A 23,101-nucleotide genomic window follows, 5' to 3' on the forward strand; every position below is an offset into this window, starting at 1 on the left:
TCGTCTGCAGCTCCAGTCCCCGGAGCTGAAGCCATCTTCTGAGGATGTCTGGCACCAGGTGTGCACATGGTATACACACATGCATGCAGGCAAATCATTTACATATATGAAATAATAAACTATAAATAAATCTAAAAACACTTCCGGGCTGGAAAGATGGCTCAGCGGCTAAGAGCACTTGCTGTTCTTCCGGAGGTCCCAGGTTCAATTCTGAGCACCCACACGGCAGCTCACAACTGAATGATGCTATCTCCTGGTGTGCAGTTGTACTTTCGGACAAAATATACATAAAATATGTACATATATGCATAAAATATGTAAATAAATCTTTAAAAATAAAAACAACACTTGCCAGGCTTGGTGGCACACGCCAGCACTCAGGAGGCAGAGGCAGGCGGATCACTGTGAGTTTGAGGTCAGCCTGGTGTACAAGGTGAGTCCAGGACAGCCAAGGCTACACAGAGAAACCCTGTCTCAAAAACAAAACAAACAAACAAACAAAAAACACCAAAACCTACCACCAACAACAAAACAACAGTGTTACAGTATTTTGTATCCTTTCGGCCTACAAAGCAAATAACTGACACAGAGAGACTAAAACGTACTTTAAAGCTGCCAGCACTTTGCCGGGCAGAGTCTGAACTGATTCTAATCTACTTGTAAACTAAACAAACTACTCTAAACCTTATAACATACATATATTCCAAACACTTGCCACAATGACCCCTGGGCTGGTCCGCGTCCAGTCCCACCGTCCTCTTCTAACCGTCCAAACACCTCCCTTCCAGGAAGTCCCACCTTCTACTTCCTGTCCTTCTGCCCAGCTGATTGGCTAAAAACTGACCTGATAAAGCTGAAATAGCCCAGGCAGCAGGACCAATGTGGCAAGTAACTTTGGTCATGTGGCTGGGAAATAAAAAGACTAGCATAGAGGATTCGTATGAATGGATAGCTGCCCAGTTCCTAACACTTATTAATAAATCTAATAAGTTTTTGTGTCATTTATTTGGGAGCGAGAGAGAGTGAATAGGAAGGCCCATCCAATTATAACGTATCGCTATACAGGAGGCAGAAGCAGACAGATCTCTGAGTTCCAGGTTATCCTGGTCTGCAGACTGAGCTCCAGAACAGCCAGGGCCATACAAAGAACACTTCCTCAAAAAAGAAAAAAAAAAGAAAGAAAGAAAGAAAGAAAGAAAGAATAACCTCAGCAGTCAGGAGACAGACAACTCAATGGAAGAATGTAAGGCACCCAGCTGCCCTAATCACCAGGAAGTGAAAATCAAAACAAGACAGCCAGGCCCGGTGCCTACCCAACCACCCTATTGCCAACACTCCAAAGGCAGAGATTCACAAGCTGGAGGCTAGCCAGGGCTCCACAGGGGGACTGTCCAAATAAATAAATGCATTAATAATAATTTAAAAACCACTTCATGGGCTGGAGAGATGGCTCAGCGGTTAAGAGCACTGTCTGCTCCTCCAGAGGTCCTGAGTTCAATTCCCAACCACCACATGGTGGCTCGCAACCATCTGTAATGTAATCTGATGCCATCTTCTGGCCTGCGGGTATATATGCAGGCAGAGCACTGTATGCATAATAATAAATAAGTTTTTAAAAATCACTTCACAGTAGTTGGGATGGCTATTAACAAAAACACTCAAAAAGTTGTCTGGAAAATGAAGAAAAGGGAACCTTTACGCACTGTTGGCAAGAATATAAAATACCACAGTCATTTTTTTTAAAAACATTTATTTATTTTTCATACATACACTGCCCGCATGTGTGTCGGCCTGCCAGAAGAGGGCACCAGATCTCATTGTAGATGGTTGTGAGCTAGGACGTGGTTGCTGGGAATTGAACTCAGGACCTTTAGAAGAACAAACAGTGCTTTTAACCTCTGAGCCATCTCTCCAGCCCCACAGTCATTGTTAAGTTCTGCAAAAACCACAGAACTCAGGGAGGCAGAGACAGGCAGATCACTGTGAGTTCAAGGCCAGCCTAGTCTCCAAGGCAAATCCAGGGCAGCCAGGCCTACACAGAGAAACCCTGTCTCAAAAAGCAAAAACAAACAAAAAATAGAACTACCATATGATCCACCAACCCCAAGCCTAGTTATATCAAAAAGAAACTAAAGGCGTGACCGAAGAGAGGGCTGGCAGCTAGGGCTGCTTACTGCTCTTGCAGAGGACCTGAGTTTAGTTCCCACAACCACCTCCAACTTTAGCTCTAGGGAAACCAGGGCCCTCTTCTGGCCTCCACAAGCAATTGGCGTGTGTGTGTGTGTGTGTGTGTGTGTGTGTGTGTGTGTGTGTGTGTGTGTGGTGTGTGTGAGTATGTGGTGTGTGTGAGTGTGTGGTGTGTATATGTGAGTGTGTGGTATGTGTGAATGTGTGTGAGAGGATGAGTGTGTGTGTGTGTGTGAATACGTGTGTGGTGTGTGTATGTGAGTGTGTGGTGTGTGTGTGAGTGTGAGTGTGTGAGTGTGAGTGTATGAGTATGTGTGAGTGTATGTGTATGTGTGTGTATGTGAGTGTATGTGAGTGTGTGTGAGTGTGTGGTGTGTGTGTGTGTGTATGTGAGTGTGTGTGTGGTGTGTGTGTGTGTATGTGTGTGTATGTGAGTGTATGAGTGTGTGTGTGAGTGTGTGAGTGTGTGTGTGTGTGTGTGTGTGTGTGTGTGTGTGTGTGTGTGTGTTCCTTCTATCGGTTCTAACTAGGATGGGGTAGGGCACTGCCGTGGTATGTCTATGGATGTCAGAAGACAGCCGTGTGCAGTTGGTTTTCTCCTTCCACCTTTACTAGGTCCTAGGGATCACACTCAAGTCCCCGGGCTTGCTCGGCAAGCATCTTTACCTGCTATGCCTTCTCACCAGCCCATTGGGACACTCTTTTGTGAACTACTGAATTCATTTCCTTCAGATATATGGGAGATAAAGAACTTGTTCTTCTGTATGCTAGGTGAGTAAGTTCTAAAGATCTGCCACTCGACAAACATCCAGAGCCAACAGGACAGTATTGTGCACTTTAAAATATGGGAAGAGGATTTCTGACGCCTGAAGTTTCTGACCCGCCAAACAGAAAGAACTTGAGGGGTCTTGTGGGGTGATGAGCACATTTAGTATCTTTAGACAGGCTGTGGAGACAGTAGTACAGGACATGTGTGTCTCCTAACTGCGGGTGCACAAATTAAATGTTTTTTTTCTTTCTTTTTCTTTCTTTCTTTCTTTTTTTCTTTCTTTCTTTCTTTCTTTCTTTCTTTCTTGGTTTGAGTTTATGTTTGGTTGGTTGTTGTTTTGGTTTTGGATTTGGATTTTCAAGACAGGGTTTCTCTGTGTTAACAGCCTGGCAGTCCTGAAACTCACTTTGTAGACCAGCCTGGCTTTGAACTTACAGAGATCCGCCTGCCTCTGCCTCCCAAGTGCTGGGATTAAAGGTGTGCACAACCACCGCCCGGCTTGTTTTTGTTTTTTTAAGACAGGGTTTCTCTGTGTGGCGTTAGCTGTCCTGGACTCACTTTGTAGACTAGGCTGGCCTCTAGTTCACAGAGATCTGCCTGTATCTGCTTCCCAGAGTGCTGGGATCACAAGCATGTGCCACCATGCCCAGTTCGCATGTTGTTTTCAATTATAACCACAATACAGTGGGAACTAACCCTACAAAGTCTACACTGGTCCTGCACCCAGACATCTGACAGCCATCGATGGAGCCCTTCCCCTCCTGTCTCAGGCTCTCCGGCCGTTTCCAGCATGCCTCTCCTTCCATTCTCCGCTCATAGAATACAGGATCACAAAACCCTAAAAACAACACCGCTGAGGAAGAGGGAAGGCAGCAGGCAAGGAGAGGCCCCCAAAGTCTATATCTGCTAAGGGTGGCTAGCTGTGCTTCATAACCCCACCAGCTGCCCGCTGAGGGGAAGGCAGGGGCGAGGCCCTGAGTAAGGAGGCCAGGTGTCTGATCACCCCACCTTGGGTATCTGTCATGACACAGTGGTGAGGTGGGGCAGGGGAGACACAGAGCTGTGACTGGCGGTGGAAGCATCAGCTCACGCCTGCACAGGAGAGTGGGCTGGGAGGGCCTTCTGAGCCCAGGGCTCGCTCCGCAGGGCTTCGGGGCTAAGATCACTTCAAGCCTTTCTTCTCAAGGCTAGAGGTCCAGCCTTAACAGACGCATTCGCTTACTTGCTAGCAACATCTTCTCTTGTGTTCCTAGGCCGTGTAGCTTTTCTTTCTTTCCAGTGTTTTCTTTGCTGTGTCCTTTGGGGTTGACTCTCTTTATGAGTCAGTAAGAGTCAGGGCTGGAGAGAAGTAAAAAAAAGTACTGCCCACGGTGTCTTCCTCATTAGCCTCTTCTTCCTCCCCTCCTCATCCCTCCCCGCGCCCCGTACCGCACCCCTGTACCCCCACCTTCCATTTGAAGACAGAGTAGCTCTCAGTTTGCCATGCCACCTCTCCCTGAGTCCTGGCCTTCCCCCACTCCTTCCTGGAACTTCAGCTGGAGGAATAGCAGCATTGCCCTAACCTATCCTAACCTATGGATTTACCTTAGCTCTTCCCAGACTTACCTCTTTTTTTTTAAAAAAGATTTATTTATTTTATTTATTGCATATGAGTGCTTTATAAGCAGAAGAGGGCATCAGATTACATTATAGATGGTTGTGAGCCACCATGTGGTTGCTGGGAATTGAACTCAGGACCTCTGGAAGAGCAATCGGTGCTCTTAACCACTGAGCCATCTCTCCAGCCCCCAGACTTACCTCTTGGATGCCTGGAATCCCGGAATCCTGGAATCCCAGAGCTAGAGGCCAACCTCAGGTACATTTTCAGACTCTGTCTCAAAAAAAAACCAAGAACCAAAGTCTGGCTCTCACCGATGTCTGCTGGGTCTTAACAGAGTGAGCCTTTGGTGATAGCATAGCTAAACATGAGGCGCCAGAGAAGTAAACACCGACAAGGATAACAAAGGCTGCTTCCCAGACCAGAAAAGGTGACCAAAGTGATGCCAAGGAGAGAGGCTCAGAGTGTGGTTGTGATGCCGCAGGTGCAGAAGTGGCCAGAATATTCCATCTCTCTAACCCCAGCAAGCCTGTTTGGGGTCCATCTTCTTCGAAGCAATTTCAATCCCCAGGCTAGGGACCTTTCTGCGTGGGCTCCAGGCAGACTCAAGGACCATAATCACCTAATGAGTTCAAAATCTCCCTCCCCAGGGGCCCTCTTCCGGTGATGCAGTAAGAGGTCTAGGATGCTTGTGATACTCAACCAAGGCCCCCAAAGTCATCTTTCCAGAAAGATCCATCCTACTACATCTGTCTAGCACTTAAAGTGTTCCTGTAGAGCAGTGGTTCTCCAAGCTCCTAATACTGTGACCCTTTTATATAGTTCTTCATGTTTGGTGACCCCCCAACCATAGAATTATTTTCATTTCTACTTTATAATTTTGCTACTTTTATGAATCATAATATAAATACCTCTGTTTTCTGTGATCGTCTTAGGCAACCCTATGAAAGGGTCATTCAACCCTGAAAGGGGACACGACCCACAGATTGGGAACCGATGCTCTAGAAAAACATCGCTATCCGTAATGCCCGCTGAGGAACAGGGAAGGGCTGCAGCAGTCTGTAGTCACCAAGAGCAATGCAGTGGTGCTCCTGGGGCTCCTGCGTCAGGGTTTTGGGGTGGCAAGCCCTTGGGGAGTGGAGTGGGAATGTGGGAGGGCTAGAGGTGTTTGTTTGAAGCTCTGTTTTCATAGATGGCACTTTTTTAAAATTACATCAAAGAACTATCAGGGGTGGGGACAGCTGTGGCAGGACAGATAGAGATGTGGTGCCAAAGACCCCAGCTCTTGACTCCACAGCAACAAGACAAACCAGCTGACTGAAAAGACAGCGGAAATCAAACACGGAGAACCGGTGTTAATGGGAGGCCTTCCAACTCATGACACTATGCTGGTCAGACGTAGGGGACACCCACAGAGGACTACAGATCCTCAGAAGGGATTCTTGGCCGACACTGAAGCAGGCAGAAAGGGCCAAAATAGAGGCATAACAATCCCGTCCTATTAGTCAGTCACATGACACAATCCGGGTCCTTCTGTCACATGATCTTTTTCCTTCCCCCATCTCCCTTTCCTCCCCTGGCTGTTTTGATTTGGTTAAAATAGACGCGAACCTTGGTCTTTTCTATTTTTAACACCCAGCCATTACATAATCCACCCCATAATTGCTGACTTGAAACGCGACTGTTAAGAGCAGAAAAATCCCTGGAGTTCTTGACAGGAAAGGACCGTCCAGCACAAAAGCCTCTGGCAGCTCCAGGACTGCCAATTGCCAGGGGAGTCACATGGGCCCTGGGAAATCCCTCCCCCATGGTCTTGCGCGAAGAGCAAGCTTTGGGGGAAGGGACCAGGCCCCCTGGCCAGGAGGAGGTGCCATTGTGAGCCGGGCCCAGCCTCCAACCAAAAGTGCTGAAGGGTGCCAGGTCACCAGGCATCTCTTACTACTTGAGTTTCTTCTTAGGGGGATCTTCCCCATCACCAGTTGCTGGCCCCCCAGCAGCCTCTGAAACACCTCTGTAAGAGCCGGAGAATGGACACGGAGCCAGGAAGCTGCATTTTGGCCACAAAGAGCCCCTCGGCAAAGCTCTGCAGACGCTAGTCTGGACCACCATTCCGTTGGCTAAGCGTTTTGCAGCCCACTAGGAGGAAGTGTGCGCGTTGGCAGTGCGTGTTGGCAGTGTGGCACTGCAGGAGGCAGGGAGGGTCAGTCACTCTCTCTGTCTCTCTCTGTGTCTCTGTCTCTGTCTCTCTCTGTCTCTCTCTCTCTCTCTGTGTCTCTGTCTGTCTGTCTGTCTGTCTGTCTGTCTGTCTCTCTCTCTCTCTCTCTCTGAGTTTGCCAGTTCGGCTCCAGTCCTAACCTCATGAATCAAGGAGGCCAGTCCATACTGTAATAACTAATTCAATCAACATCTGTGGAGTGTCACACTCTGGGAGTGTTGGGACAGAACAGAGAGTAAAGTCACGGCGCCTGGGAGGGTACCATCACCAACGCAGGGAAGGGTGGTGACAGAGAGGTACTGAAGGCACACAAGGGGCAAGCAAGGCTGAGGGGTCAGAGGTCATTCTAAGGACTCAGGGTCCTACCTCCCGCTTCCTTAATTCCTGTGCTTAATTAATGTTTACTGAATTTTTTTCCCCCTACGCAGAGTACTAGGCTCTTCATATGTCGTCTCATTTGGCAGCACCTTCAGACAAAGGGATCTGCTGGGAAGGCCGTACCATGCCCCAGCGAGGACTGCATACAATTTACACAGAAACATTTCTGGCTGATGAAAATCAAAATCAAAATTTCCTAAGGAAAAAAAAAAGGGAGAGGCATGTCTCTTTCCCTGAGGCGTGGATAGGTTACCTGTCCGGGGTGGCACAGGCCTGCCCCTTGCTTTGCGACACTCACTGGAGTCCTAGTGTCTGTTTAGCCTCTGCGAGAGCAATCTTCACGCCCCAGGAGCCTACTAGCCTTCTTACCCCTTCACCCTGTGTGCTGCGGCTAGGGAGGCCAGCATCTCACAGGGCGGGAAAGGTGCTCCTTCCAAGGGAAGGCCTTGGTTTGTGGCACCTGAACTGGAACTGGCCTTCTTTGGTCAGAAAGGATCCTTGATGACAGGGAAACCTGGTTAGACACACTAGGGTCACTAGAGTGACAGGCAGGGGTCAGATGTGAGCCGCAGGCATGCCCTTGGCCCAAGTCCCTCAGAAGTCCCAGCGGCCTTCCAGCATCTGCAAGCTCCCAGCAGCTAATGCTTTCAGTGGTCCCTTTGGCTCTGGCCCTGCCGGGGTTCTGATCACTCGTCTCACATAAGACTGACCTCTCCTCTCTGCACTAAGTATTCCCAGGCTGGGACTCAGCTGTCTGCAAGCTTTGTCAAACATAAAAATCACACATACAGGGCTGGAGAGATGGCTCTGCGGTTAAGAGCACTGTCTGCTCTTCCAAAGGACCCAGGTTCAATTCCCAGCACCCACATGGCAGCTCACAACTGTCTGTAATTCCAGTTCGAATGGATCTGACACCCTCACGCTAAAATAAAATTAAATAAATTTTAAAAAACACACACATACAAACTCACACAAAACATCATGTGTCTGGGGCTGGAGAGATGGCTCTGTAGTTAAGAGCACTTGCTGCTCTTCCAAAGGACTTACATTTAGTTCTCCGCACCCACGCTGGACAGTTTATAACCGCCTGTAACTCTCGTACCACGGGACTGGACACCCTCTTTTGGCCTCCACAGGTGGTAGACATGCACATAAAAATAAATAAATAAACAAACAAATAGCTGGGTGGCAGTGGCACACACCTTCAATCCCAGCACTCAGGAGGCAGAGGCAGGTGGATCTTAGTGAGTTTGAGGCCACAAAGTGAGTCCAGGACAGCCAAGGCTACACGGAGAAACCTGTCTTGAAAAACCAAAAAAAAAAAAAAAAGACTTCAAAATCCAAAGTTAAACATATTTTTTTTTTGTTTTTTTGTTTTGTTTTGTTTTGTTTTTGAGATAGGGTTTCTCTATGTATCCCTGGCTGTCCTGGAGTCGCTTTGTAGACCAGGCTGGCCTCGAACTCACAGTGATCCACCTGCCTCTGCCTTCTGAGTGCTGGGATTAAAGGCGTGCGCCACCACGCCTGGCCCCAAAGTTAAACACATTAATGGAGCACTGATAAGTTATTAGTCTATGCTTAGGAACAGTTATAATTATCCCTGGCTACTAAACCTTTAAAAAAATTATCATAGTCACAGGCTCAATTTTTAATTTCTTTTGGTCATTTTCTATAGTCTTAAAAGTGTATCTTGCGAGCCGGGCTCAGAGGCGTGAATCCTCCCCAGCTGCCCATAGATACAGGGTAACTGCTTTTTCTGCAACGAGGATAGATTACAGATGGTGGTCAAGCTAATACCATCTGTCTCTAACCTAAGTCTGTCCCGGCAGATTTCCACTCAGCTGACAGACACCGCCCAGGCTTGCCTCTCCCTTGCCTCAGTGGTCCTACAGAACCAGCAAGCCCTGGACATTGCTATAAAGCTAAGGAACCAGTCCAACCAAGAAAGAGAACTGACTTGTAAACTACGGCCTCCGGGGGCCAACTCCAAGGGTGTCCTTTGGTCTCCCCTGGGCCCCTGGCTCTACCCCTTTCCAGCCCACTGGCTGCTATCCTTTTCTTAATAATCATGTGGTGGCTCCCTGTCTCTTCAGGGTCTTTTAGGTGAACAAACCAGATGCTTCTGATCTGATGAGATTTCCACACGTTCCCAGCCGTTACTTTTTTTTTTTTTTTTAAGATTTATTTATTTATTATTATATATGCAGTGCTCTACCTGCATGTACACCTGCAGGCCAGAAGAGGGCACTAGATCACATTATAGATGGTTGTAAGCCATTATGTGGTTGCTGGGAATTGAACTCAGGACCTCTGGAGGAGTAGTCAGTGCCCTTAACCTCTGAGCCATCTCTCCAGCACCCCCAGCCGTTACTTGACACCGCCCCACCCGACTTCTCTTTCCTCCCCACCTCTGACCTGTATCCCAGCCTTCCCGAGCCCACTGTGACAACCCTGGCCAGCTCTGCAGTGGTCATCAACAAAAGACTGGAATATCAGGCCCAGAGAAACTCCAGTGCCCTAAACTCCAAAAGGCAGCACCTTGTCCAGAAGTGACAGTTGGCTCAAGGCAGACTAGAGAAGCATAGCTAAAAGCCTGCAGCCAGCATTTCTCAGGAACCTGGGAAGTAAGTTTCTGCCCAGCAGAAGGGGCCACTTGCTTCCCTTGGCCTATGTCCATGGCAGCCTACAGACTCCTGCAGGCCCTTTCCACAGGTGCTCGCTATTCTTCCCACAGTCCACGGCCCACACTAGCTTCTTAGCCCTTCGATGCTCCCCACGCCACACCCCCGGCCCTGCGCTGTTCTCCATATTCTCTCTCTTGTCTTGCTGATAGCCTTGGCCATATCCAGTCTGCTTCTTTTGCTCTCTGGATTCTTCCAGATGCCTCTAACACACACTCTCTCTCTCCTACAATAAAAACCTTCTATCCAGTCATGGAGCAGCCATTTTGATGGTTCTTGTTTTGTTTTGTTATTGTTTTGTTTGAGACAGGGTCATGCTGTGTAGCCATGGTTGTCCTAGACTCACTTTGTAGACCAGGCTGGCCTCAAACTCACAGTGATCCACCTGCCTCTGCCTCCCAAGTGCTGGGATTACAGGTGTGCGCCACCACCACCCGGCTTTGATGGTTTCTTTACTGCACCCTTACCTTACAGCTAGCCTTCCTCAAATGGTGACACACCTTTCATTCCAGCCAGAGACAGGTGGGCCTTTGTGAGTTCAAGGCTAGCCTGGTCTATGTAGCAGCTCCAGGGCCACATGATAAGATTTTTGTCTGAAAAAGAAGAAAAAAAAGCCAAAGGCAGCCTCTCCAGAGGAGAGGGGAGAAGGCAGGGAGAAAGTTCCACCCCCCACTCCACTCCCACCTTCCTGGGCAGCCAAGTTTCCCTTCTCTTTTTCCTATTCTCCTTTCCCTTCCATTTCTCCTTCCCCTTTCTCTTTCCTCCTCTTCCTCCTCCTCCTTCTTCCTCCCACCCCCCCAACCCCCACCCCCACCCCTGCTTTAAATGAAAAGCCAGTGTCAGCTGGGCATGGTGGTACACACCTTTAGTCCCAGCAGATTGCTCTGAGTTTGAGGCCAGCCTGGTCTACAAAGCAAGGACAGGATAGGACAGCCAGGGCTACACACAGAAACCCTGTCTTAAAAAACTTATTAAAAAAAAAAAAAAGACAGTGTCAGTCTGGGAGATGGTAGCAGGTGGCTTTAGTCCCTGCACTCAGAAGACAGAAGCAGGCAGATCTCTGTGAGTTCAAGGCCAGCATGGCCTACAGAGTGAGTTCCAGGACAACCGGGGCTACACAGAGAAACCCTGTGTTAAAGGAAAAGAAAAAAAAAAAGGACAGTGTCTAACAGGCCTGCACTGACTTCACCATCATGCCAGTGCTGGGATTACAGGGGTGCCCCTTCACCCCAGCTCCTTCCCCTTCTGGAGACCCGTGTCAGACAGCCTCTATGCCATTGACTGTCACACACAGGGAAGTGCAGCGACCGGCCATAGCCAGGCAGCTTTCCTCAGCAATCTTTATAGTTCCGAGAAGATAGGGTGAGTGAGAGGACCCTAAATTCTTCTCAGGTGCTAAAGTTGTAAGGGCCCAATTAAAACAACAACAACAATAACAACAAAAAAGAGGACGGTAGAGATGGGGACTAAGTTTCAGCCTTCAAAAAAGAGAGGCAAAACTCCAGCCTTAGAGATTTTCTTTCTCCGATTTTTGAGATGGGTCTCACTGTGTACCACTAGCTGGGCTGGGCCTCGTGTAGACCAGCCTGATGCCATGATGATCATGATGCCTATAATCCCAGCTCTCAAGCCGCTGAGGCTGGAATATCAGATCAGCCTGAGAGACACAGCAAGGTCTAGGCCAGCCTGAATTACATGGAGAGTTCCTATGTCAAAAATAAAAAAGCCAAAGAGTTCCCAAGCAAAGGCCATGTAAATCCTTTTCCACTGTGAACACACTCCATGCTCCAATCCCCCACAAGTCTCCATGCTGAGGTGCGGGGCCCTAAGAGTATCTTCCACAGCACTGATTCTCCTGCTCCACGCTTCCCCGGAAGAAGCTAATACGCAATCCTTACCCTTAGGTGCCTAGAGGAAGTGTGCCAAGGGTAAAGGGGTGGCCAGGAAGCCCAGGGCGGGGCCAGGTGACAGGCCCCAGACCCTCTGGAGCCAGAGCCAGAACCTCCCAAGTTTGCTTTAGCTTGGTAGAGAGTAGTCATTTCCACTAAAAGTCACCACTGGCACACATCCAGAAAGCAGGGCAAGACCGGGAGGCGCGAGCCAGGGAGCGGTTGACGGGCCTGATTTAGTACCAAGCAGGCAGGAGGAAGAGGAGGAGAGCCTCCTGCAGGCTGCATCGAAGCTCCCCACCTCACCTCAATCTAGATGTCTGTAGGGTATCTGACTCCCTCGGGTCTCCTTTGCTCCAGTGACTCCGAGCAGCCTGAGTGTTCAAAAGGACTCACTCTTTCCTCCAAGGGACAGTGACGACAGTGAGAGGGTTTGGAAAAGCCTGAGGAGCCACCAGCTCCATAACAGACAGCTCCACAGAGTTTCCGGGCTTTTTGTTGTTGCTGTTGTTTGCTTCCCCCCCCCACACACACACACACTGTAAAATCTGAGCGAGGCCAAATAAATAAATAAATAAATAAATAAATAAATAAATAAATCTGAGCAAGGCTTGTCCTAAAACAGCCCCCAAGCCGCAGCGTGAAGCACGGAAGCTGGCCGGTGCTTCGCTCTCAGCACGTTCAGTCAGTCTTCACTTCTCACTGCCCAAAATTGGAGAGAACGGGCTGAGACACCAGGGCGGTGATGGGGGGGACCTACGTAAAGTGGAGCCTGTGAGCTCAGAACTGAGAGAAGTTTCCCGTCTTCACTATCTGCCCGTGTTAAGTGATTAGTAGCATAAAGATGGTACCTGCTGGAAAGGCAAGGTGACTCGGGAGATCTGGTCTACCCCCTAGAAAGGCTATCTTGGATCAGCTTATGGACAAACGAGTAGAGATAACATGGGAATCCAGCAGTAAACAAGCCTCAGGACTTCACGCAAGTGTTCCTCCCTCTAACTCAGACCGGCTCTTTTCCTCACTGGTCTAAGTCAATACACTTTTACTGTATTATTTTCAAAGGAATGAAGCCAGAATAAACTGAAATAAAGCACTAAGCCGCCACTAACTGCTGCAGTCACACCAGGCTCCCCCACCTCCAAACACTGAGAGGCTATTTAAGGACAGGTGGGGACTTGAACTCAGTTGAACTCCAACATTCTCTAGTTAAGGGACTGTCTAACCGGTCATCGGTGAGCAGGTGCCTTGCCCTGTTGCTCTGATCCTACCCCTCACCCCCCTAGCTCTGGGTGGCATCTTTTGCTTTAATCTCTTTCTCTCTCCCTGGAAAATTCATCCCAGCCAACAGGGAACAGAAAAATGGAAAGGGGAATTTGAAGCTAAATATTCTGTCGTAATTCTGCTTTTTTGTTTTGGTTTGGTTTTTTGTTTGTTGTTGTTGTTGTTGGTTTTTTGTTGTTGTTGTTTGTTTGTTTGTTTTGAGACAGGGTTTCTATGTGTTAGCCTTGGCTGTCCTGGACTTGCTTTGTAGACCAGGCTGGCCTCAAACTGACAGCGATCCTCCTGCCTCAGCCTCCCGAGTGCTGGGATTAAAGGCATGCACCACCACCACCTGGCCTCTAATTCTACTTTTGTCTATTTTTTGTTTGTTTTATTTTCTGAGACAGGGTCTCACTAGGAAGCCTTAAACTCATGTCAATCCTCCTGCCTCAGCCTCCAGAGTGCTGGAATTACAGGCCCGAGCCACACTCCTAGCTCCCAATGCCATGTCTGAGCTCATATAAAAGGAAAGATGCAGCTGGACAGTGGTGGCGCACGCCTTTAATCCCAGCACTCGGGAGGCAGAGGCAGGCGGATCTCTGAGTTCGAGGCCAGCCTGGTCTAGAAAGCGAGTCCAGGACAGCCAGGGCTACCCAGAGAAACCCTGTCTCGAAAACGGAGTTATTTCAGCCAAGGCTGTACACATAGCGAGGCAACTTGCACATGCTGGTGATGCCTTCCTCCCCCCCCCACCTCCATTGCATCACTCACCACCTACAGCCAGAGAGCAGACTTCGCATCTCCCCAGCCTGCCAAGGCTGCCGGATTCCTAGGAGAGCTGCCTCTGCTTTAGAGAAAACTCTCCCGGTGGAAATCATTTGCAATCACAGAACATCTCGCCTTCCTCTAGAAGAGTGTGAGCCTTTCTCGCTGTCTTGCGCGATGACTTGGGTTTCATAAGATGGACACAAACCGGGTTATCTCTGTGGCTTCTTACCCTCGGTTCTGTCTCCTCTTAGCGCCTGTCAGACTACAGAATCAGGGGGCCCTTCCGTGCACTGTCCTCGGGCCAATCACTCCCACTGCCTGCCTGGCTGATGCCTTATACCTTCAGGCCTGTGCCTGCACTGCAGCTCACTTTCTGCCTCAACCACTCACATGCTACACCAGGAAGCCTTTCCTGCTTCCTGCTCCTATCTCTTCTGTGGGCTCAGGAGCCTATAATGGCTCTTCGTTACCCACCTCACTGGGTAAAATCTACGTCAGAATCCTCTTTTTTCTTGGTTTGTCTTTTTGAGACAGTCTCACATAGCCCAGGCGGGCCCGAAATTCCTGACCCTCCTGCCTCTACCTTCTAAGCACTGAACTGTCAGCCTGCACCACTGCACCCAGCTGGAGTCCCACTGTTTAGCAACTTTTTTTTTCCAAATCAGAATTTTGTATATTATGTGTTGTGCAATTTTTTTATTTTATTACTTGTGTGCTCGTGTGCACATGTGAGTAAGTACAGGTGACTGTAGGCCACCACGCACACATGGAGTCAGGGAACCCTCTGCAGGTTCCAGAGACAGAACATAGGCCAGGCGTGCAAAGTAAGTGCTTGTTTACTGAGTTGTGTCACTGGTTCTAAGTTTTTGGGTTTTTTGTTTTTTGTTTTTTCCTGAGACAGGGTTTCCCTGTGTACCACCTAGCGCTTTTTTTTTTTTAATAAAGCTAACTGGTTCCGGTTTTTTTTTTTCTGGTTTCGTTTTTTCAAATGCATATCGAACTATACCTATATTTATTTCAAGTGAAAGAGGTTCATATGTATATGAGTAGTGATACTTCCCTGAGTTTGGATCGACTTCATTTATCAATGCATGGACATACCGTGATCTGGCCGTTCATGTCCATTTTGGTTGCTTTCCAGACTCTATGTAACAAACATCCACATACACAGATAGAATAGCCATAGATCTGCAAACTGCCGTTGACAAAAGTTCCCAGACACAGCAGTCCAGCTGGTCTACAGGCACTGCACTTTAGACGCGGATAGGTGTTGCCAGGCCGATCGACCGTCAGAGAGACCCTGCTAGTTCCCCTTCCCAGGAGCACCTCTCCTGCGCTGCCTGTGCTCCCCCTCAGGCGGCACCCCAGCCCCTCTTCCTCAATGTTTGTTGTTATCTCATTGAAATACAGCGTTTAGTTTTTGTTCTAGACTCAGAGTTTTCTTCGTACTTCGTTTGTATTTGTTCTGACTTTGGCACCATTTCTTCAGGGATATTGGCTTTTCCCTACTGCTTTGTAAGAGTTTTGTATGTGCCAGAGATATGCTCACTAAAAGCCTAATCATCACCAAGTGTGGGGGCGCAGGAGGCAGAGACGGCTGGATCTCTGTGAGTTCAAGGCCAGCCTGGTCTTCAGAGCCAGTTCCAGGCCAGCAGGGATTCACAGTGAGACCCTGTCACAAAAACAATCAAATGAACAAACAAACAAACAAACAGCCCCCTAATTCTCTTCTACTACACTTATTACTTTGCTGTTGGTTTTGCTCTTGTTTTGAAACAAAGTCTCACTCTGAATCCCAGGTTGTCCTGAAATTCTAGCTCACAACCATCCCCCTGCCTCAGCCTCCTCACTGCCACGGGGACCTGCCACTCCCAGCTCTCTATAGTCTTAGTGTTAACTTCTCTCAGTCATCTCAGTCCTTTTATACAGTAACCAGGTTTTTAAAGCAGAACCTCACTATGTAACTCAAACTGGCCTCACTGCCACCACCCTCTCTCTGCCCCAACCTCTTGGGTATGAAATTACAGGTGTGGGCCCTGTGCCCAGCTCAGTAGTTAGCTTTTCTTTTCTTTTCTTTCTTTCTTTCCTTCCTTCCTTCATTATTTCTTTCTCTCCTTCCTTCTTTCTTTCTAAGAGTTATTTGCCAGGTGTGGGCATGGTGGTACATGCCTTTAATCTCAGCACTCAGGAGGCAGAGGCAGGATCACCTTTGGAAAGGCAGCCAGTGCTCCTAACCTCTAAGCCATCTCTCCAGCCCCAGTGGCCTCTTCCTAACAGTTAGCCAGGTACCAGTCCTGTTTCCTAGGTATGCATCCTGCCTGGGCTGGACTTATCACTGTGTTCTGGCCTCCATTCCCCAACAAGAACCTCCTTTCCAGTTGCACTGGTTCAACTGCCACCAGACTTACAGACTTCTTGCAGACCTGTAGAGGAGGAGGAGGAAGAGGAGGAGGAGGAGAACCACATGCCAGAGCTGATAACTTTTGGGGAGGGCTGGGGCACTTGTCAAGCCTAACTACCTGAGTTCAATTCTTGAGACCCATGTAGTGGAAAGCAGAGACCCAGCCCTACAAAGCTGTTCTCTGATTGCCCTAAGCATACATACCCTGGCCTTGGTGAACATGTGTGCGCACACATGCACACGCACACACGCACACAATAGAATATTTAAAGTCTTCTCAATTTCTTGTGGGAACGGCGGACAACAGCAATGGAAACATAGTTCACACATGACCCTCATGAGGATGGGTTTGGTTTTTATTTTTCTGTTTTATGTTCATTTTTGGTTTTGGTTTTTCAAGGTAGGGTTTCTCTGTGTGGCTCTGGCGAACCTGAACTCTCTTTGTAGACCAGGCTGGCCTTGAACTCACAGAGATCTGCCTGCCTCTGCCTCCCGAGTGCTGGGATTAAAGGCGTGCGCCACCACGCCCAGCTGCTGCTGCTGTTCTTAAGTCAAGGGCAAATGTGGAAGAGAAGGAAGCCTAGAGGAGGAGGATGGCTTGAGGGGAAACAGGAAATGGGAATGGGACACACTGAGTTTAAGATATCTAAGCCCCATGAAGGTTAACATGTCAACAATGTGTGGCTATCACTCATTGAAATCCAGGCCGGAGACACGGGTTCAAGAGCACTTGGCAAGCCAGATGTGGTGGTGCACACCTGTAATTCCAGCACTTGGGAGGCAGAAGTCCATGACTACCGCAAGTTCAAGATCAGCCTGGTCTACATAGCGAATTCCAGACCAACCAGAAGCATAGAGCAAGGACACTGTCTTGAAAAGAAAAGAGAAAAATAAAATTTTTAAAAAGGCGTGTTGGTGTCAGTTGGAGGCATAGGGGGAAGCATGGCTGGAGACAGTACAAGGCGGGACAGACTCACTCAAAGGCTGGGAATGGCTTCCTCTGGGTACCAACTATGCCAGTATTCTTGGTATTTGTTCCTCTATCTTGCAGATTTACATGGCCTTGGCCACAAGGAGACTGTAGGGGAGAGATTTAATAGGGAAAGTGGGAATTTTATAATGTTATATATGCTCCATAAAAATGAACCACCCGACACTGATGACCCTTGTACAGTGACATCCTGAGCTGATGTTGTGATAAACAGTCTCCAATAAAAGGCTGCACTGCTAAGAGTGTAGCCCATAAATCCTGCAGGGCAGGGGCGGGAGGGTGGGGGGGGAGGAGCTGAGGGGAGGGGGAGAGGGAGGGGGAAGTACAGGCAAAGCCTCGGGCCTTACTGCAGGAGCTGGTAACTCCTACGGCCAAGAAGATCCTCTTGAAGTCCCATCCTCACTCTTGAAGGGGAGAAAGCCGACTTCTGGAGCTCTCCTCCAGCTCGGAGCTGCTGCGTGCTCTTGGCAGGAAGTCAGGGCAGAGTGACCAAATCCTGCCCCTCATGTTTACCTCACCTGGCATTTTTGTTTCTTGGTGTGACTCCATCTGCCTGTCCTTTTGTGATAAGCATTTCCAGAACTGCATTCCATCAATACCATGCTCTGGGAGGTTTAAGACTCTCCTGGCAGCTCTTGTGGAGATCGGGGTTGGTTCCCAGCTCCCACATCGTGGCCCACAATCAACCAGAACTCCAGTTCGGATACAACCTTCATGAGCACCAGGGACACATGTAGAGCACATATATGTGTGTAAGCAAACACTCATGCCCCCAAACATAAAATAAATATAAAAAAATAACTAACTTCCTTCCATAAAACAAATGCTTTGGGAAATGCATGCCTCCTCTGCTTCCTCTGGGAGGAGAAGTTTCCTGACAACTTCTCCTGAGGCAAGAGCATGCATTACTAGCATAAAATCCAACACAAGGACCCGGAAGACAAACCAACATGACACCCAATCAGCCCTCAAAGCAACAGGCAGTTCAAAGTGGCCAGGAGAGCAGGAGTCTCTCCCCACTGAGGTCCGGCCACAACCCCCCAATGAAGGACTCGCAACTGGGCTACTAGACAAGAGTGGAGTCCAAGAAGGGGAGGAAGATGGCAGACGGGGCCTGATACCGTGAAAGTTACACTAAAGGCAGGATGGAGGAAAGCAGAAACAGGTAGGCAGCGTTGTCATTTAGGGCACAGAACACATGCCAGGGGTCCCTCCCTCCTGAGGATGCTTGGCCCAGAACCTTCAGACAGCAGCAAACACAGCTACCATTAAAGTCTGCATATGAGGTTTAAGGTGTTGAAATGATGGTATTCTAGAAACTTCCAGAGTCCAGCTACTCTACTAAAAGTGGTCTGTGTGGGGCTGGAGGAGCAGGAGTTAGAATGTTGAGCCTAAAGGCCTGAATGAAGCCTAAGTCTGGATTCAAAGGAAAATGCTATGGGCAGAGGGAGCTGAGACCTGTGCTGACCCTGCCCAATATTCCCCAGGGGAAGAAAACTGGGAAGATTCAAACCACTGAGGCAGTTTGAGCACTAGAAAAACTCTCTGGAGGACGGCAGGCTGAAGTCGGGTCTGACTCGGGGTGGTTCTAGAAGCTCCAGGTACAGACAGAGGGGCTGTGTATCAGGTGCCTCCATTGCTTCTCACATGCTTACCTGATTTCCTGCAAAGCCCCCTCTCAGCACAGCTCATTGGGAGCGTCTGTGACCAGCAGCACGGAGGAAGTGCCCTGCCCTTGCTGTGTCACTGGAGGCCGCTTTACGCCATCACTGCGTGTCATTTCTAGGAAGCCGAGCCCCCCCCCACCCCCTTCCTGAGATCTGTGACAGTTGAGGACATCACAGCAAACCACAGACCCAAAGATGTTGCACTCCTGCGTGCAGTCTGGACGTCAGCCACCCTCCAGCCTCCGGCGTCCCAGCACCCGACAGGAACCTCTTGCCCAACACTGCCCTTGTGTAGAGAAGAACCTTCATCCTCAGAGTCCTCCACGCTTGTCTCTGGAGAGCCTTTACCTCAGCCTCACTGAAGTCTACAATGAGGTACAGCACCCATGCCTATCACCCACAGGCTACCTCTCGGAAAGTGATCTCATGCATTCACTTCTACTTCCCTGCCCATGAGGTTTCCTGACCAAATACCTTCCTGGAGTGTGCTCGCTCATGTTTGTCCTCCTTGCCTTGGGCATTGGGCACTGAACTCAGGCCTTAGACCATGCTAAGCAAGTGTCCTAGCACTAAGACACAGCCCTCAGCCGTCACTTTCACTTGAGTACCAAGGATTTAAATCAAGAGCAAGCCAGGCGGTGGTGGCGCACGCCTTTAATCCCAGCACTCGGGAGGCAATGGCAGGCGGATCTCTGTGAGTTCAAGGTCAGCCTGGTCTATAAAGCAAGTTTAGGACAGCCAAGGCTACACAGAGAAACCCTGTCTCGAAAAACAAACAAACAAACAAAAAAAAAAAGAGTTCAGTCTGAAGTTCAAAGCCAGCCTGGGCAACTTTATGGAACTCTACACCAAATAAAGTAAAAGGAGGGCCAAGGATAGTGATAGAATGCTTGACTAGTATGTATGACCCCATGTTCAATCCCGAGACACACACACACACACACACACACACACACACACACACACACACGCAAAATTTAAAAACAAGAGCACTTTCATCTGTGGAATTTCAAGCACTAGCAAAAGGCCAAGGAAAGTCTTCAGAAACAGGAACATCCTTGGTCCCTCTGAAGTCACACTAGTCCTCTTTTTATCCTATCACCTGGCACCCTCTAGCTGTCGTCTCTGCTGGACCAGGGCCAGGACCCCTTGGACCTGTGCCAGCACCCACAGCCATCTGGTCTTCCTCAGAAAGGCACAAGAGCGCCAGCCTTGTTTACTCAGGAACAATTCACTGTAACAGTCACAGACAGGACAGGTGTGGCCAGCTCTGGCCCCGGCAGCGTGGCACGCCACACCCTCTCCTGCTGCATCACAGCTTACTCACTGGCACACAGCAGACTTCATGTACGACATAACAGCGCCTTTAAACTAGAAGCCAGTCAGTGGTGAGATTTCAACACTTGTGGATTGCACTGAGGTTAAAAAAAAAACAAAAAACAAGAAACATCGAGAAAGGTTTTCAGGTCTCCTACGCAGCCCACTGGTATCTCTCCCACATTTGTAGTCTCTAGAGACTAGTATTCTAGAAACAGGATGCACTGGCTAAACAGGTTGGTGTAGGCAAGACTGTGAGGTAGGGAAAGATGGTGCCTTCTCACTCTTCCCAATCTCCTTTCCTGAATCTCACCAGAGACAAAGCTCTGGTTTGGAGCTGGCCAAAGCAGAAGAAACCAGTCCTAGTTTAGCCTTTGCTAGCTGAATGACCTTGAACAAGGCACACTGCTCTTTTGTTTTCAGCTCGCTCAACACAGCAGGCCCCTCTAAGGCTTGTAACTCAGCGGAAAAGGAAAAGCAATGTGGAGTCTGCCAGGCAGGGTGTGCGCATGCTCTTCCCATCTGACCTTCTGTCCAGGGGGTCCTGGCTAACAGAGGGGACAGCTGGGGTTGTCAGGTGACAGGATACTGGCATCCGGAGGTCTTGGCACCTCAGTTACTCTGCTCTCCAAGACAAGTTGCGCGCCTTACAAACTTTACGCCTTTTTGCAACCACTTTCAGTTTCTTCCCATCTCTTGCAAGAGCCAATCTAATCACACTGTTCACACAAAAGCAAGTCTGAGGACCTAGTTCAAGACCATGCATACACCACTTGGATTCCTACGTTAACTCTGTGAAAAAATTCCAGTATTGACAAAGGAGGGGCTCAGTTGGTCGGGCACTTGTCTGACACACACAAGGGCCAGCGTTCCATGCCCAGCACTGCATAGACAGGGCAGGGGAACACACGGCTGTATCCCCCAGCAAGCTCAAGGCCAGGATGCACTATGTAAAATCCCATCTCAAAAATAGACAAGTAGAAACAGAACTAAAAATAAAAAGAATTTGAATGAAAGAAAGGATGTGTACTATGGAGGCTCTCCTGGAGTATGAGACACCACTGCCGTCCCTACAAGCCAAGTTTCCACGACTCTCTGAGCTTAGAAAAGAATGGAAGTCGCTGGGCGTGGTGGCTGGCCCACACCTTTAATCCCAACACTCGGAAGGCAGAGGCAGGTGGATTGCTGTGAGTTTGAGGCCAGCCTGGCCTACAAAGTAAGTCCAGGACAGCCAAGGCTACACAGAGAAACCCTGTGTCAAAAAACCTAAATAAATAAATCTGCAAAACTTCTATCTCCCAGCTGGAGAGAAAGCTCAGTGGTTAAGAGCTTCCTGCCCTTGCTGAGGAGCAGAGTTCCATTCCCCCACACAGCCACCTACGTAACTCCAACTCCAGCAGATCAACAGACAGACAGACAGCCAGACAGACAGACAGACAGACACACACACACACACACACACACACACACACACACCTTTTAAAAAAAACTTCAAAATCTCCTAATTGCATTCACAGGTTCTGAGCACCGGGCGTAAGTCTGAGGGCTGCTATTCAACCCAGACAAAGCACTCCACCAAGAGGGGCTTAGCTTACCTGTTGCTCAGGACCTTGCGTACATAGTGTTCCACATGAAGGTCGGCTTCCCTTCCTCGTGTGTGCGGCCAGCAGCAGTACTACTGAGATTATGCAACTACACCTGGCTCTTTTTTTCCATTTTAAGTCCATGCAAGAAACTTTCTGGACCTAGAATTCCAGCTGTTAAGGACAACTGGAATCCAGAGGGTTTTACCATTCAGTACCCTTCATCGGTATTCCACAGTATGCATAGGCTGGAGGCAGTGGCTGCTCCAGTCACCTGGCGGCTTCTGTGGTGTTGGGATCAGGCCCAGGGCACTGGCATTGAGACCAGTGCTTTCTGCTACACTATGCCCCAAACCTGTCATTTGTTTATGAACAAAGCAAGATGTTCTGTTCACGTGAGTGGTGAACCCTGTAAAGCAGTCCTTTGCCAGGGTCCACAGAGCCATACAAAGGCTGCAGCCAAGGACAGCAGTCTCCACCCCAGTGCACTTACTACAGGTCAGCCACAACACTCTAGACCACATTCAGGCATTAAGTCCACTCTGCTGTGCTGAGAGAAGGGGACACCAAAGCCTTCTGCACATCCCTCTAACCAGCCCTGGACAGAGGTAGCACATGGAGTGTGGAGCCAGCCAGACCCCACCAGCCAGACCTCACCAGCCAGACCTCACCAGCCAGACCTCACCAGCCAGGACCTCACCAGCCAGGACTTCACCAGCCAGGACCACACCAGCCAGGACCTCACCAGCCAGGACCTCACCAGCCAGGACCTCACCAGCCAGGACCTCACCAGCCAGGACCTCACCAGCCAGGACCTCACCAGCCAGACCTCACCAGCCAGGACCTCACCAGCCAGGACCTCACCAGCCAGACCTCACCAGCCAGACCTCACCAGCCAGGACCTCACCAGCCAGGACTTCACCAGCCAGGACTTCACCAGCCAGACCTCACCAGCCAGACCTCACCAGCCAGGACCTCACCAGCCAGGACCTCACCAGCCAGGACCTCACCAGCCAGGACCTCACCAGCCAGGACCTCACCAGCCAGGACTTCACCAGCCAGGACTTCATGGGGAGACTCTCAAAAGAATCAGAAAAGGACCCTGCTTTTTGCTTTTCCTTCAGTGAAGGTTTAGACTACCCAAGTGACAGTGGAGGCAGAGAGATAACTTAGCAGGTAAAGGTGGCTGCGGCCAAACCTCATGACACATATGCTAGTGGCACAAATGAGTATAGGCTGAACACAACTGTACACAAATACACACATATACACACACCACACAAAATAAAAATAAAAACAATTGTCAAGGTTTCTTTTACTTTTTTTTTTTAAAGATTTATTTTATTATCACGTATACAGTGCTATGCCTGCATGTACACTCGCAGGCCAGAAGAGGGC

The 23,101-nt window shown here is 49.2% G+C and overlaps 1 long non-coding RNA gene across 1 annotated transcript; it reads right to left on the reverse strand.

The window, feature by feature from the left end:
- Positions 1-1,755: 1,755 nt before the first annotated feature.
- Positions 1,756-22,440, reverse strand: LOC311588328. Its single transcript, XR_014776153.1, has 4 exons — positions 21,716-22,440; positions 4,754-4,826; positions 4,179-4,294; positions 1,756-1,868 (listed from the first exon to the last, which is right to left on the reverse strand). It is a non-coding gene; the product is annotated as an uncharacterized lncRNA (long non-coding RNA).
- Between the last annotated feature and the right edge of the window lie 661 nt (positions 22,441-23,101).

This window comes from Acomys minous (genome assembly GCF_964271855.1).
Source record: "Acomys minous genome assembly, chromosome: 17".
Lineage (NCBI taxonomy): Eukaryota > Metazoa > Chordata > Mammalia > Rodentia > Muridae > Acomys > Acomys minous.